We start from the raw sequence: 16,715 nt of genomic DNA on the forward strand, positions 1-16,715 counted from the left end.
TGGCAAACTGCCTTTGCTCTGTGATGAGGAGTTGTGCACACAAGTTGACTGTTCAGGACCAACATGGCCAGGACAAGGAACAGGACTCTGGTCCTGTGTGAGCATCAAATTCATGCCCTTGGCTTTGCTTATACTCTGCTCAGACTAGCTGGGCTGCTTGCACAAAAGGGAGGAACTAAACAAAGGAGGGAGGAAAAGAGAGAAGAAGGGAGAGGAAATGAATGTGCTGGTTTCATTACTACTTGATCATATCTGTGCTACTGGATAATCATTTCCATTTCACAGATCCAGAGAAATCAAGTCACTCACCTGGTCTGCAAGCAGCAGAAAACCTAGAATCTGATTTTCTTAGTGGGAGCCTATAGGCTTTTCTATGGCATCGGGCCATGGAAGGAAGTTTACAGGCAATGGGCCGAAATTGATTCTGCCTCAGGGCCCCTGGGAGATCTGCCCCAGATGTAATGGGAGTTGCAGTCACCATCAGACAGCACTGCTGTCTTCCCTCTAGGCTTGACATCAGGCCACCCTAGAGGGGGGTCTGTTACATTTCAGGTGGATTGTTGTGTTGCAGGCAGTGGTAGAAGAGGCATTTCCCCAGGAGTGGTGGACACAACAGCCTCCCACAACCCCTGCAGATTCCACAGGGTTGGGGGTGGGGTGGGGGGTGGGAGGGCAGCCATGGCAGCTTCTGGCCATTCCAGGTGCCTGTGTTAGCTCAGGAAGCTGCAGTATTCTCTCTGCCATGTGGACTTTTTAATTTCTCTCCTTTCACAGCTTCAGGAATGTTTTGAATGCTTTTAGAGACTCCAGAACTCTCATGGGTCACTCACTCTGAAAGATTCCATTTGTGTTTGAGCCTAACATTTTACGCACAGGGTGACCAAGGTTCAGAGAAGTAAAGAAACTTCCTCAAGATCACACAGCCAGTGAGTGATAGAATCAGGACCAGCATCAAGGCACCTGACTATTATTTAGTCAGTCAGTCATAACAGATATTCCTTGAGCGCTCATTATCCACTGGGCAGCACTCTGGGCCCAGGTGCTCAATGTTTTACTAGAAACATGCCCTGCTGCTCTAGCTGGCCCTTCCCTGCTCCCTGTTTCTGTGTGTTTTCCATTCCCAGCCCCAGAGTCTAACTCTAAGGCTGCCAGGGCCACTCAGCATGGCATTCCTGAAGACTTAGATGAGGTGCCTTTGTGTACTGCCTTTTCCCCCAAGATCCTGGAATTCACATTATAGGACTTGCTGATTTATAGCCTTGTTGCCTTTCAAAGAATTCCCTGGTCTGCTTTAAGTCAACAGATATGAGAAAAGGCTTGTTAAAAGTTCTGTCACGGGAGCCAGTTGTTCCCTGTTTTAGCAGGATGCTTTCTTTAACCCTGGGCCCCTCAGGGCTGCAACAGCACACCCTGGTCCTATAATGAACAGCTCAGGATCATGTGTAAACATGGAAACTTCCTGCAGTATAAATTTATTTGATGTCTATCCAACCTTGCCACTCCTTCCAATAGCCCTGTGTCTCTCTTCTCCCATTTGCTATTTTTTGCTTTTTCATGATGCTGGACTATCTTAAAGGTTCCTGTGATTACCTTCGCCTGGTTTCTGTTTTTATACTCTAGTCATTCTGCTTGCCAACTGAAAATGGTGGCCACATCCTGTCTGTGCATGCTGACCTTTTTGGAAAGGAACTCATTCATTCATTTATTCATTCATTCACTCACCCACCCACCCAGTCAATAATTCTGGCCCTGTTCTGGGAGCTGTGAATACAGATAAAGATCCTGTTCTAGTCGTGGCTGCTGGGGTGCACCACCCAAATCCCCTGTTCAAGAATGCTGTACATTCCCCAGCTGCCAGGAGTGTTGCCAGAGGATGGCCCACAGCTGAGGCCTCCTAGGAATTGCCCTCAGCCTGCAAACTGTGCCACCCAAGGTAATGCTCCTTCCCTGGTGCAGCCTGCATCCCATGACTTGTTGCTGTATGATCACAAAAGCCCAGCCCTCTTTGTCTCTATTTAAGACATCATGGAAGCACTACCCCAACTTCAGGGCTCCCTCAGGATTAGCTGAGACCTCAGTTGCCACTGCAGTTCCACTCTCTGCCCAGTCCTGTTCCCCAGTCCCTTATGGCTGCTGTTCCTAAGAGCAACACCCCTGCACACAAACCTCATCTTAGAGTTTTTTCCCAGGGAGTGCATCCTACAACACCTGCCATTATAAAGTTTATATAATGGAGGAGGGAGATAGAAAATAAACACAATAAATAATAATACAGGATGTGAAAAGTGATATTGCCATGGGGAAAAATTGAGTAGGATCAGGGATAGAGAATGGAGAGATAATTACTTTTCATTTTTTGATCAAGTGATCAGCATACGCCTCTCTGAGAATGTAATATTTGAGCAAAGACTGAGTGATCAAAAGCTTCTGAATCCAACGTTGGTGCTATTATCAGTCAAGGGTCTTCAGAATAACAGAACCAATGGAATATGAATATGTATATGTATACGTATAAACAGACACACACAGAGATTTGTTGCAAGGACATAGCTCCCTTTGGATTTGTTTGCTGCTTCCTCAGGTTAGATTCAAGTGTAATTGTGCATTTTTAGCAGGATGATCATAGACGTGATGCTGGATCTTTTCCTTGATTCCCCTAATATGACATATGGTCTTGGTCTATCCCATCACCAGTGATGTGAACTTTGATCTCTTGAGTATCATGGTATCTACCAGGGTTCTCTACTAGAGGTTACTATTTTTTCCTTTGCAAATAATAAGTGTTTTTGAGGAAGATATTTTGAGACTATGTAAATATGTCATTCTTCATCTAACTTTCACCCACTACTTTTAGTATCTAATGATACTTTTTGCCTAAAATAATTTTACCATCTGTCTCAAATTATGCTTTTCTAATTCCATAATTCCTTCAATGTTTATGAGCTGAAATTAAACTACAGGGAGAAATATTCTCTTCCCATTGTGCGTTCATTTACTTGCTTATATCAGGATAAACAAATGGATGTCTATTTAGTCAATGGGGTATTATGATTGTCTTGGACACTCAAATCCTCCCAGACTGGACCAGTTGGCACCCCTTTGAGCTGTCTTCTGTGTCCTTTGGACCTGTCTCCATCACCCTTTGATTACTTGCTGGCCTTCTAGAATAATGAGATATTCTAAACTTGTCTTACATTTTTGCTATTCCAGCCCTGGAATCAACCATTTCTCCAAAAAACTCGATTTCCTTTCATTTGAGAATGAAGTCTAGAAACTAAGATCTGGGCTCTAGGCAGGCTCATCATTACTGATTTTTACTACTCTGAAGCTCAGTCAGCAATAGAGCTAGGCAGTATGTGTATTTATGTATGTGTGTGCATGTGTCTGCATATCCATATATAGAAATATATAGATGTATTTGCATACATACACAGAAATGTACATCAGTATTTATTTCTATACCTAACTCTATATATTAACAACTTTAAGTTTACACCAAACCTTCTAATTCTAACCCTACACCACCTGGTTCATTCCAGCTTTCTTCCTTTCTTTATTCATACTCCCATCTTTTAGAAATCTGGCTCTTATCACCCCATTATATTGACTTGGTTCCTCAATCTTCCTTGTTCTCTGCTTTTAATTTATTTTCCAAGCCCCAAGAACTGTCCCTCACATCTAGCCATCTTCCTTCAGTTGCCAGAACCCCACCAGGTCTGTACCCTTATTTAAAACACTTAATCACAGTGATAAAAATATAGACTGTGAACTAATAGCATGAACACATTTTCTTGATGGAAAATGCTACAAACATTATGGTAGAGTGGACACTTTGAATGTGCTTCTTCCAGCATTTTTGATGGATTGGCTAAGGTGAATTTGACTGTGAAAGAATGTTTTCTCTAAGAAAAGCCAAATACCTTATGGGTTTAAATCCTTGAGTTGTACAGCAAATGTATCACATGAGCCATTATTGTTCAGTGACTTCTGGTGTGTGACCAAAGAGAAGGTGGCCTCTGTTTTCTTCCAGATTTTCTCTTTGTAGAAACAATAAAATGCAACGGACTTTTTAAGGAGGCTTACAATTTTCTCAGCGCCCAAAATTAGAAAGGAAAAAAGCATACATGGCCTCAAGGGCTGCTTAGCATTGTAATTCAACATTTAAAAATTATGTAGGAAAATGTTATTTAATTTCTTGCTAGCCTTTGATAGGAAAAACAGCTTTATGGAATTGTTCGCTGTAGTTTCTGCAATAGTTCATACTGGAAGATCCACCTGGCCAACCAAACATTGTTCCTTTTCCTTTTCCTTACATGCATTCTGACCTGAATGTGAATGTACCAAATGATTTACTTTTTTAGTTTATTTTTGTACTGAAGTATAGTTGATTTACAATGTTGTGTTAGTTGTGGTATATAGTGCAGTGATTCATATATATATGTATGTATATGTGTATATATATATATATATATATATATATATATAATCTGAATATCCCTTTTCAGATTTTCCTCCATATTAAAAAATATTGAGTGTATTTCCCTAAACATTTTACTTTTAAACTTATCCTGGATCCATTGGTATGGTTATATGTTTAACAAAGCTGCTTTCTAGAAGAAAGAGCCCTGAGGGAACCCTCGTACACTGTTGGTGAGAATGTACAATGGTGACCACTATGGAAAACTGAGTGAAGGTTCCTTAAAAAACTGAAAATAGAACTACTGGAGTTCCCAGTGTGGCACAGTGAGTTAAAGATTCAGCATTGCTGCAGCTGCTGCGTCAGTCATAGCTATGGCTGAGATTTGATCCCTGGCCTGGGAACTTACTTATTCCATGGGTACAGCTGAAAAAGAAAAAAAAAAAAAAAAAAAAAAAAGAACTACCATGTGATCCAGCAATCCCACTCCTGGATATATATTCAGGAAAAAAAAAAAAAAACAAAAAACAAAAAAACCCTCTAATTTGAAAAGATACATGCACCCCATTATTCACTATTTACAATAGCCAGGACATGGAAATTACCTAAGTTCCCATCAACAGATGATTGGTTTAAGAAAATGTGGTCCTATGGTACAATAGAATTGCTCAGCCCTAAAAAAGAGTGAAATAATGCCATTTTCAGCAACATGTATGGACCTATTATACTTAATGAAAAAAGACGGGAAAAGATAAATACTATATGATAGATATATGAAATCTAAAAAATAATACAAATGAATCTGTATACAAAACAGAAGCAGATTCACAGACATACAAACTTACAGTTACCAAAGAGAAGAAGGAGAGAGGGGAGGGACAAATTAGGAGTATGGGATTAACAGATACAAACTACTATACGTAAAATAGATAAGCAACAAAAATTTACTATATGGTGTAAGAAATTACATTCATTATCTTGTAATAACCTCTAATGAAGTATAGTCAGACAAAAAACTGAATCACTGTGCTGAATGTCTAAAAATAACAATATTATAAATCAACTATACTTGGATTAAAAATAATAATAATTAGAAAAAAATAAGTGAACAGAATCACTTCAAGCGGAGAAAAAAAGAGCCCTGATGTGCAGCATTTGCTCATATCTCTGATGTAAGTACTCCTACCATGGCCAGTGTCTCGCTACCACCATAACATCACTTACTAGATGGTTGGAAGAGAGGCACATGATTGGCTCTCATGAGCTTTTGTGAGCATCTCCAGCCTGGATGCCTGCGTACATCCACAAATGAGTTAGACCTATCTACCGCCTTATAAGCATTGTCTTCAAATTTCCAGTGACTTAAAAGAGACAAATGTCAGGAAATTTGCCTAGAGTCCTTGTTTCAGAGTATCCATAGGCTTGACTTTGAGAGAGATGATTGCCCTTTATCCATGACTACAGAGTTCTTACTGGAAGCAAGTGGAATGGGAAAAGAGCAAATGCAGGAAAATATAAAACATGCAAATTGTTTTGAAGTCAAAACAAACCTTTATGGTAAAGCATCTGAGATGAGCTGCCCCCTGTTTTTATGGTGCTTTTCTTCCTGGAGAGAAGTGCAGACTTCAGGGGCATTCCAGCTGGGTTCCTATTAACAGGATGTGTAGGTCTTGGGGTTAAAGGTGCTGAACAGTAGACACAGCCAGACTCTCTCTAAGACATAGAGCACCTCTGACCCCCACTGGCTGCTGGGATGTGTTGCATCTCGGGTATGGCCAAGGCCCCTTCAGAGCCCTGCCCTTTTCCTAACTGTACATAAATCCTCTTCAGGGGCTGCCTTACTAATTCCTTTTTTGTTGTATTGTCAGAATTTCCTACCAGGTACCATCTATTTCTTATTGATATTAAAAAATTTAAACTCTTCATCTATTTCCCCTCTGGAGTGGTAGATATGTCGTGTCATTAAATCGTGTATAAATTTCATTTCACGGAGTTCCCGTCATGGCGCAGTGGTTAACGAATCCGACTAGGAACCATGAGGTTGCCGGTTCGGTCCCTGCCCTTGCTCAGTGGGTTGACGATCTGGCGTTGCCGTGAGCTGTGGTGTAGGTTGCAGACGTGTCTTGGATCCCGCGTTGCTGTGGCTCTGGCGTAGGCCGGTGGCTACAGCTCCGATTCAACCCCTAGCCTGGGAACCTCCATATGCCGCGGGAGCGGCCCAAGAAATAGCAACAACAACAACAATAACAACAACAACAAAAGACAAAAAAAAAAAATTTCATTTCACTTGATCAGAAGATGAACCAAGAGAGGTTTCGAAGTTGTTACTTGTGTGGTTGGTTTTGATTTATCTTGTTCTGGTCCTTTTGGTGACAAACCCTAGACCTTGCTTCTCTGTTACTAAGAAGCCCTTCTTTTACCTATTCTGGGTCAGTACCTGAGCCCATGCTTTCTTGTGGTCCCTCTGACACAAGAAAGGGACCATAAACACCAGCCACAGCAACAAAGCAGGCAGAGGCCAGGCCCTAAATCTCTGTAGGAAGCCAGGGCAGTTAACAAAACCCCGAGCCAGCAGGCCACAAAGCCCAGTCCATAATCAGGATGTTGCATCTATTGAGCACTCTTGAGTGTCTGATTCCATCCATTCACTTTGGTATTTCTATGGTACCTCTCACCACGGTACCTTGGTAACCTGACTCGTGAATTAGACTAGACTGAAGCAGGCTGGTGGAGAGTTAGAGTGCTTATAGGTGAGGAGCACGCCATCCAGGGGGTTTATGCGAGCAGACTGAGCAGTCTCCACTGATGGCTGACCTTGTCCTGAAAACAAAACTACAGTTGTACATTACAGGTATTCCTCAAAGGAGATTTTTTTCCCCAATACTCTGCATTAAATTTTTATTTTTGGACTGAGACCTGAATCCAGCTGTTAATCCTCTTTGTGGAGGGAAACTTACACTATTATTGTGAGCTTAGTCTCTTCTCCCCATTTTATTGCTTAACCCAAGTACAGCTGCCCCTACTGAACAGGAATGTTCTTCTCTATATATGTATTACCTTCAAAGACAAATTCAGGGTTTCTTACCCCAAAGAACTGCTTTCTGCTCTTGTTTCTCATGGCCAGCAGAGGGACCCCAGGGTAAGGCTCAGACCCAGTGTGAGATGAGGCTACTTTGTTGTGCTGAAAGAGCCCTTAACTCTCTAGGGAAGTGACATTTCACCCTAGGGTTTCTCAGCACACACACAAAAGGCTTGAGGAATAGAGCCGAATCCCTTGGGGCAACCGGTACAATCATCCTTATTTGTGGCTGAGAAGAGCTTTGCAACCACATCTAATGCTGTCAGGGAACGAGAAAGCAGTTCAGTGCTTCTTTTGAGAATCAGCAAAACTAAAGGAGAAAAGCAGTAGAATCCTGGACCAGGGCCATTATTCATCACTAACATCACAAAACTCCAGAGCTGGGGTGTAGGGAAGGACATTCTATTCAACTTCATTATACTCTCTTGGTTGATAAACTATACAGATATCCTATTCTTCATCAATATCATTTTGTCACTTGCCACATTTTTCTCCTTTTTTGTTTCTTTCCTATTCTATAGATAATGCCCAAATTGTATAGAAAATAATCTCTTTGCTTTAATAAAATGTATATTACAGGCATATAGACTACTCTGTGAATTTCGAATGGCCAGTATTTAAGGATCAGAAAACTCTGTAGGGATTCTTGGCTTGTGGTAGTGGCATCTCCAACCAATGTCTGTATGAGTTTGCTAAAAATTAACATGAGGGTCAGTTTTACTACTTAATATGAGATGAGACTGAGCAATAAAAAGTTGTGGTACTTTTATCTTGTTCAGGGAATGCAAAAGGCAATGCCAGGGCTACAGAGAAGCATAAAACATAGTCTTTGAACATAAGAAGCTGATTGTCTTCCTAGAAGGAGGAAGAATAATCCAAAAAAAAGCAGTAAAGAAGTATCAAGTGATCTATTTAATGATAATAATGGTAATAATAACAGCTACTATACTGAGTGCTTACTCTATTCCAGGTAGTGTGCTAAATGCTTTATATACATCATGTCCTTAAATCCTCAAAACAACTTTATCAAGTAGAGCTATTATTATTATTCTAAGGATAAGGAAATAGAGACACACAAAATTTAAAGAACTTACCAGGATTTGCGTCAGACTGTTTGACACGAAAGGCCATATCTTCAAATATTCAGTGATTATCCTGCCTCATAAGAGCAGTGGGAGTTCTAAGGTAGGAGGTCAGTGTGGGCTGGAGGAAGCCTTCTTGGAAAAGAGATTGTGAAGAGTGAGTATGGTCGATGGGGTAAAGAAAAAAAGGAGAAGGAGAGGAATGAAAATGCACAAGGCATGCTGCAGTCCCAAGAGTCAACCTACAACCTGCTGCAGATGCTTTGTGCATGGACACGTGTGGGTAAGATACTGTGGTTGTTGGAGAAAAGCAGACTGAAGGTAGCTTGTGGGAAGACCTCCTTGAATAACACCTTTAGAAACGTGGATTAAAGAAGGTAGAATTGGAGTCGGGGAAGACAATAAGTAGACCACTTTAGTGATTCTCTGTATTAGGTGATGAAAATAAAAGTAGTTGTGCTGTGAGCAGGAAGTGACAACCAGAGGTGAAATGTCCCCACTGAGGTCTGCCAAAGTTCTGGATCCAGGCACTTTATACTTTAATCCTTATAAGGGATTAATATATTTTGCAATCACTAATATATTTTGCAACTTTGGCTTGGTCACCTAAAAATAATAACTACCTCTGACATATACTTTACAAATCCTTTTCATATGCCTTTCATTCTCACACTAAGCACTGAGCGAGCTTAGAAATTATCGTCATTGTCATCATCAGCACTGTCGTCATCACCATCATCATCATCATCAGTATGTTACCATGGGGAGCCTGAGGCTCAGAAAGCAAATAACTGACTGATAGCCTCCCAAATAGGAAATGACCAAGTCAAAGCTCAAACCCAGATCATCTTACTCCAAGTAAGTCACGAAATGCACTCTAAAAACACCCAGCACCGTGCCTGATGTTGGGTGCTCAAAGATAATTCATACAGTCTGCTTTAAGAAGTCTGTGCAATTTTTAAGTGAATAAAAACAAGAGAGCTGAGAACAGTAGGTGACAATATCTGTCTCAAGCATCTTAACATTTGTAACTGGGGTGGATGTGTATAAAATACATGAGAGCACCTTTCAAAAGTAAAAAGGTTAATTCAAATGTAGTTTATTTCATCTGTCACTTCGTGTATGAGAATAGCTGAAAAGGGTCAGCTGCTTTTCCTACAGAGTGGGACAAAAAGTGAAGTGTCTGGTTTCTACAGTTTGCCAAGAAAATGATTTTTACTGCTTTAGTCATTTCTTTAAAGTAAAAATAAATAAATAAATAAAGTGCAAGCACTGAATGGTATCAACCTGCCACCTGCTGGAGGAGAGTAGACCTAACCCAACATTGCAGGGAAACTTGGTGACCAGTGTGGGACCAGCTAACAGATTGTTCTTGCCTTCAAATCTTAGAGTGTAAGTTGACACCCTGCAATGACTCCCAACCACTTCTTTTTTCAATAGGGTAAGCTCAATGAACAGAATACCAGGAAGCTTTCAGGAAAGGAAGTCATCAGAGATTTGTGAAGAGTGAAGTCCAAGAGACCTAAGCACAAATCTAATTTGGCCACTTACTAGCTGTGTCACTTTGAATGTGATTCAGCCTCTCTAAAACCTCATATTCATTGTCTGTAAAATGAGATTACTGGCAGTCGAATATGTGTTGACCGAGTGAATGAATGAGAGCGTGCATGACCACATTTTCTTGTTGGTAGGATTAGAAAAAATATATGTAAAATATCTATCATATGATATGGCACCAAGTCCAAAAAAAATGGTAGCTATGGGATATTATCAGTACTTAAGAACGTATACTGAGAAAGAGAGGCTTTTCTACTCACTTGACTGTATGTACTTTTTTAGGAATTGCCATCCATTTGTGTGTGTCTATAAGATATTCAGAGATACTCAGAGAATTTAATTCAAATGTCCATTCCTCCCCAGGTGGCTGTATCATGTATATATATTCAAGAAGAGCCTCATTCTCCATGCTAGAAATTGGCTTAGGCAGGAACAAATGACCTGGTTATGTTCAATAATTCATGAGACGAGGTCTGCTGGGAGGCTTCTGGGAAAGAATTACTAGCTAATAAAAGGTGAGATATGGTGAAAATTTTCTTTTTCTTCCATCAGATGTTGTGTCTGGATGTGACTCAGGGAATAAATATAAGTAGCTAAAGACAATACTGATAGATGGAGATGGCAGAATAGAAAGGTGGAAGAACCTGGGTTCTTCATGGTGTTTCAAGACATTGAATTAACCAACTCTAAAGTTGTACCTTAGGAGTTCCAATGGTGGCTCAGCAGTAATGAACCCAACTGGGATTCATGAAAACGAAGGTTCAATCCTTGATGCCACTCAGTGGATTAAGGATCTGGCGTTGTTGTGAGCTGCAGTATAGGTCGCAGACGTTGTTCGGGTCCTGCATTGCTGTGGCTGTGGTGTAGACTGGCGGCTGCAGCTCCAGTTTGACCCCTAGCATAGGAACTTCCATACGCCATGTGTGCAACCCTAAGAAGACCAAAAAAAAAGTTGTGCCTTACACTTCTTATTATTTGAGATGATAAATTATTCTTGTTTCAGCCTTTGAGGCTTGGTTTCCAGTTACTTGCAACCAAAAGTTTCTTAACAGATTCATTAAGTAACTTGGTAAAATGGCAGATCTAGCTCTTAAACTATAGGTCTAGGTCCTCTTGCTAACAACAGGCCTGGGATCACAAGACTGGGAATCCTGAATAGCATCAGGATGCTGGGTGCCTTGGGAGAGTCATTGAATTGAAACGAAGGAGACACAGAAACTGGATTAGATCATCTCTGGGATGATTCTTGTGGCCACTGTTATTCCCTATATCAGCGCTGTTCTAGACCTGAGAAACCTGCCACCTTAAGAATGTCTTATCTACTCTTTCTTGTCTACCTCATCCTCCCTGCATCACCTGTACACACTTTCTTCCCATACCTCTGAGTTCTTAATATTTTTGTTAACTTTTATCTCAAAGTTTTAGGTCAATTATGGTTATTCACTATGAATTTGCCCAACTAAAGTCATGACAGCTTATCTTTTTAAATAATTTTCAGCAGAAAATTCTGGAGCCACATGTAGTTTTATCTTTTTCCCTTTGAAAATGAGTACAAACCAGTATAAGTTTGATTCACTCCATTGTCAGGGTTAATCCTTCTAATATAATGTTCATAATGTTTTCAAAGCTTAGAAGGTCATTTATATACTACTTAAACTCCATCTTCCCACCCAGTTCATCCTAAATGAGTAATAATTGACCTGTTTTCCCCCTCAAATCCCACCCCAACCTCAGAATTTGGATGAATTGATGTATCTGAAAAATGGATTTAGGGCAAATTTTGTCTTATTTTCCACAAAGATATTTCTGCACTACACAGCCATGGTGGAATAGCTGGCAGCATAATAACCCTGACTTCAAAAGCAATTATAAATGTCAGACAAAATACACAAAGCAATTGTCTAAAGGCATTGTGGACAACATACACAGATAAGACTTGAAGGAAAGCCCACGTTTATCCAAGATATTCTCCTGAAGACAAATTGAAAAATGGGAATATAGAAAACAGCAGTCTTACTGAACTAAAGAGACAAAAGATAGAGTTTGGAGTAGTTTAGTTTGCTACTAGAGAGCAAAGTCTTGGACAAAAGAAGACATCAGAGGAGGAAACTAAAATTCTGCATACACATTTCCCTGAAGTTGTGGATAAGCTGAGCTTACACAGGGCGAAATTAAAAGGGTTGGGGAGGTGGGGAAAGAAAGAGAAGAGAGAACATTCAGAAAGTACCTGGGTAGTTAAAGCGCTGAGCAGAGAGTTCAGTGGTACTAAGGGGCAGAGGTTGTACTTAAAGAATTGCTAAGCGGGAAGTATCTTGGTAAATATCCCAGCCTTTGAACTGAAACCTCAGAAGGATAATGCCCTGAGTAAGAGCTATTCCTTAGGAATAAAAACCAATCCAATCCACAGAAATAGGGGAAAACTGAAATACATAGCCCAAAACAGTGTAAAACCCTGTTTTCACAAGACTTGACTATTTGCCTGCTGTAAGTAAACTTAACCTTGGAAAGGGATAATGTCACATAAAGTGTCTATAATTTTTTATTTATGACATCTGGCATTTAACCAAATATTATATAATGCATACAATAAATATAATGAAAAATTTAAAAGGCCAAATGACTGAAATCTAAGTGGAAAATGTATTTAGTAAAAAAATATTTATAGACAATTCAGATGCTAACTGATAGAGTTTAAAATAAATGATTAATATGTTCAAGAAAATGTAGGAAATGATAGTCAAAATAGAAAAAAATTGGAGAATTTCAACAGTGAAATCTATTTTTAAAAAGAAGCAAACAACTAGTAAAATTTTGAAAGCATGAAAAGCATCAATTATGTAGAATAAATCAAATGAAAATGACCAGGAATTCTATACTTCAAACAATAGAAAATTGCTAAGAAAAGTGAAAGAAGACCTAAGTAAATAAATGAAATATACCTTGAACATGGAATTCAAAGATGTAAGATTTTAAGATAGCAGTTCTCTCCAAACTCAACTATAAATTCAAAGCAATCCCAATAAAAATCTCTGAAGTCTTTTTTTTAGTTGGTGGAAATTGGTTATTTTGCTGCCAGCTGTTCCACTATAGATATTTGTAAAACTTAAAAAAAAAAAAAAAAAGATATTTGTAAAACTTGTTTGGAAGTACAAAGGACCCATTTATTTTTTATTTAGTTGATTTACAATGTTCAGTCAATTTCTTAAGTACAGAAGGTGACCCAGTTTTATATGTTATCTTTTCATATTATCTTCTATCATGTACCATCACAAGTGATTGTATGTAGTTCCCTGTGCTATACAGTAGGACCTCATTGCTTATACATTCTAAATGTAATAGTTTGCATCTACTAATCCCAAACTCCCAGTTCATCCCACTCCTCCCCTGCCTTGGCAACCACAAGCCTGATCTCCATGTCTGTGAGTTTGTTTCTGTTCTACAGATAGGTTCCTCTGTGCCATATTTTAGATTCCACAAATAAGTGATGTCATATAGTATTTGTCTTTCTCTTTCTGACTTACTTCACTTGGTATGAGAATCTCTAGTTACAACCATGTTGCCACAAGTAGCATTATTTTGTTCTTTTCATGGCTTAGTAGTATTCCATTGTGTGTATGTACTGCATCTTCTTAATCCATTCATCTGACCATGGACATTTAGGTTGTTTCCACGTCTTGGCTATTGTGAATACTGCTGCAATGAACATAGGTGTGCATGTATGCTTTTGAGTGAAAACTTTGTCCAGGTATATGCCTAGGAGTGAGATTGCTGGATCATATGGTAGTTCTATATTTAGTTTTCGTTCTTTTTTTTTTTGTCTTTTGTTGTTGTTATTGTTGTTGTTGTTGTTGTTGCTATTTCTTGGGCTGCTCCCGCGGCATATGGAGGTTCCCAGGCTAGGGGTTGAATCGGAGCCATAGCCACCGGCCTATGCCAGAGCCACAGCAATGCGGGATCCGAACCGCGTCTGCAACCTACACCACAGCTCACGGCAACGCTGGATCGTTAACCCACTGAGCAAGGGCAGGGACCGAACCCGTAACCTCATGGTTCCTAGTCGGATTCGTTAACCACTGCGCCACGACGGGAACTCCTATATTTAGTTTTCTAAAGTACCTCCATACCTTTTTCCATAGTAGGTGTACACCAATTAATATTCCCACCAACAGTGTAGGAGGGTTCCCTTTTCTCCCACCCTCTCCAGCATTCATTATTTGTAGACTTATTAATGATAGCCTTTCTGACTGGTGTGAGGTAGTACCTCATTGTAGTTTTGATTTGCATTTCTCTAATAATTAGTGATATTGAGCATTTTTTCATCTGCCTGTAGGCCATCTCTATGCCTTCTTTGGAGAGATGTCTATTTAGATCACTGCCCATTTTTCAATTGGGTTGTTTATTTTTTTGCTGTTGAGTTGTATAAGTTGTCTGTATATTTTGGTGATCAAGCCCTTGTTGTTTGCATCATTTGCAACTATTTTCTTCCATTCCATAGTCTGTCTTTTTGGGTTTTTTTATGGTTTCCTTTGCTCTGCAAAAGATGGTAAGTCTGATTCGATCCCATTGGTTTATTTTTGTTTTTATTTCTATTACCTTGGGAGACCAACCTAAGAAAATAATTGTACAGTTGATGTCAGAGAATGTTTTGCCTATGTTCTTTTGTAGGAGTTTTATGGTGTCTTATGTTTAAGGCTTTAAGCCATTTGGGGTTTACTTTTGTTCATGGTGTTATGAAGGTGTGTTCTAGTTTCATTGATTTACATGTGGCCGTACAGTTTTCCCAGCACCACTTGCTGAAGAGACTGTCTTTTCCCCATTTTATATTCTTGCCTCCTTTGTCAAAGATTAATTGACCATAGGTGTCTGCATTTATTTCTGGCCTCTCTATTCTGTCCCATTTGTCTCCATGTCTGTTTTTGTACCAACTAGTACAAAAACAGACATGATTACTGTAGCTTTGTAATATTGTCTAAGGTCTAGGACAGTTATGCCTCCTGCTTGTTTTTTTTTCCTCCCCTCAGGATTGCTTTGGCAAGTCTGGGTCTTTTATGGTTCCATATACAGTTTTGGATTGTTTGTTCTAGTTCTATAAAAAATGTCATGAGTAATTTAATAGGGATTGCATTAAATCTGTAGATTTCTTTGGGTAGTATGACCATTTTAATGATATTAATTCTTCCAATCCAAGAGCATGGGATATCTTTCCATTTCTTTGAATCCTTTTTAATTCCCTTGATTAATGTCTTATAGTTCTCAGATTATAAGTCTTTCACCTCCTTTGTCAGGTTTATTCCTAGGTATTTAATTTTGGGGAATGCGAGTTTAAAAAGTATTGCATTTTTGTATTTCTTTTCTAATATTTCATTGTTAGTATATAGAAATGCAGCTGATTTATGAATGTTTATCTTGTATCCTGCTACTTTGCTGAATTTGTTGATCAGTTTGAGTAGTTTTTGTGTGGAGTTCTTAGGGTTTTCTCTATATAGTATCATGTCATATGCATACAGTGATAGTTTTACCTCTTCTCTTCCAATTTAGATACTTTTTATTTCTTTTGTTTTTCTGATTGCTATGGCTAGGACTTCCAATATTATGTTGAATAGAAGTGGTAAGAGTGGGCATTCTTGTTTGTCTTGTTCGAGATTTTAGCAGGAAGGCTTTCAGCTCTTCTTCGTTGAGTATTATATTGGCTGTGGGTTTGTTATAAATGGCTTTTAGGACATTGAGATATGTTCCCTCTGTATCCACATTGGTAAGAGTTTTTTTATCATGAATGGATGTTGGATTTTATCAAATGCTCTTTCTACATCTATTGAGATGATCATGTGGGTTTTTTTACTTTTCTGTTGTTAATGTGGTATATGACATTGATTGATTTGCATATGTTGAACTGTCCTTATGAACTTGGGGTGAATCCCACTTGGCCATTGGTATATGATCTTCTTTATGTGTTGTTGGATTTGGTTGGCTAAAATTTTGTTGAGAATTTTTGCTTCTATATTCATCAAAGATACTGGCTTATAATTTTATTTTTTGGTAGTATCTTCATCTGGTTTTGGTATTAGGATGATGGTGGCTTTGTAGAATGTCTTGGGAATGTTCCTTCTTCTTAAGTCTTTGGAAAAGTTTAACAAGGATGGGTATAATTTCTTCTTTGTATATTTGTTAGAATTCACCTGCGGAGCCATCTGGTCCTGGACCTTTGTTTTTAGGGAGTGGTTTTTTTTTTTTACATATTTAATTTCATTTCTAGTGATTGGTCTGTTCAAATAATATATTTCTTCTTGATTCAGTGTTGGTGGACTGTATGTCTTTATGAAGTTGTCCATTTCTTCTAGGTTGTCAAATTTGTTGGCATATAATTGTTCATCTTATACAAAGGAATTATTATAACTAAGGCAATCTTGCAGAGGAAAAACAAACCAAACATCTAACTAGAGTGATTAAAACTACGTGATCTTGGTACAGGAATAGACAAGAGATCATGAACTAAAATAGAGTTTAAAAACATATCTACATGTATATGATAAATCATTTGATTTATGACAAAGACATTACAGAAATTCAGTGGAAGAAGCAT

General features: G+C 39.0%; 1 pseudogene; it reads right to left on the reverse strand.

The window, feature by feature from the left end:
* LOC125138079 (E3 ubiquitin-protein ligase RNFT1-like) overlaps window positions 1–8,627 on the reverse strand; it is a 35,481-nt pseudogene extending 26,854 nt beyond the window's left edge.
* Window positions 8,628–16,715: the final 8,088 nt, after the last annotated feature.

Source organism: Phacochoerus africanus, chromosome 1 (genome assembly GCF_016906955.1).
Source record: "Phacochoerus africanus isolate WHEZ1 chromosome 1, ROS_Pafr_v1, whole genome shotgun sequence".
Lineage (NCBI taxonomy): Eukaryota > Metazoa > Chordata > Mammalia > Artiodactyla > Suidae > Phacochoerus > Phacochoerus africanus.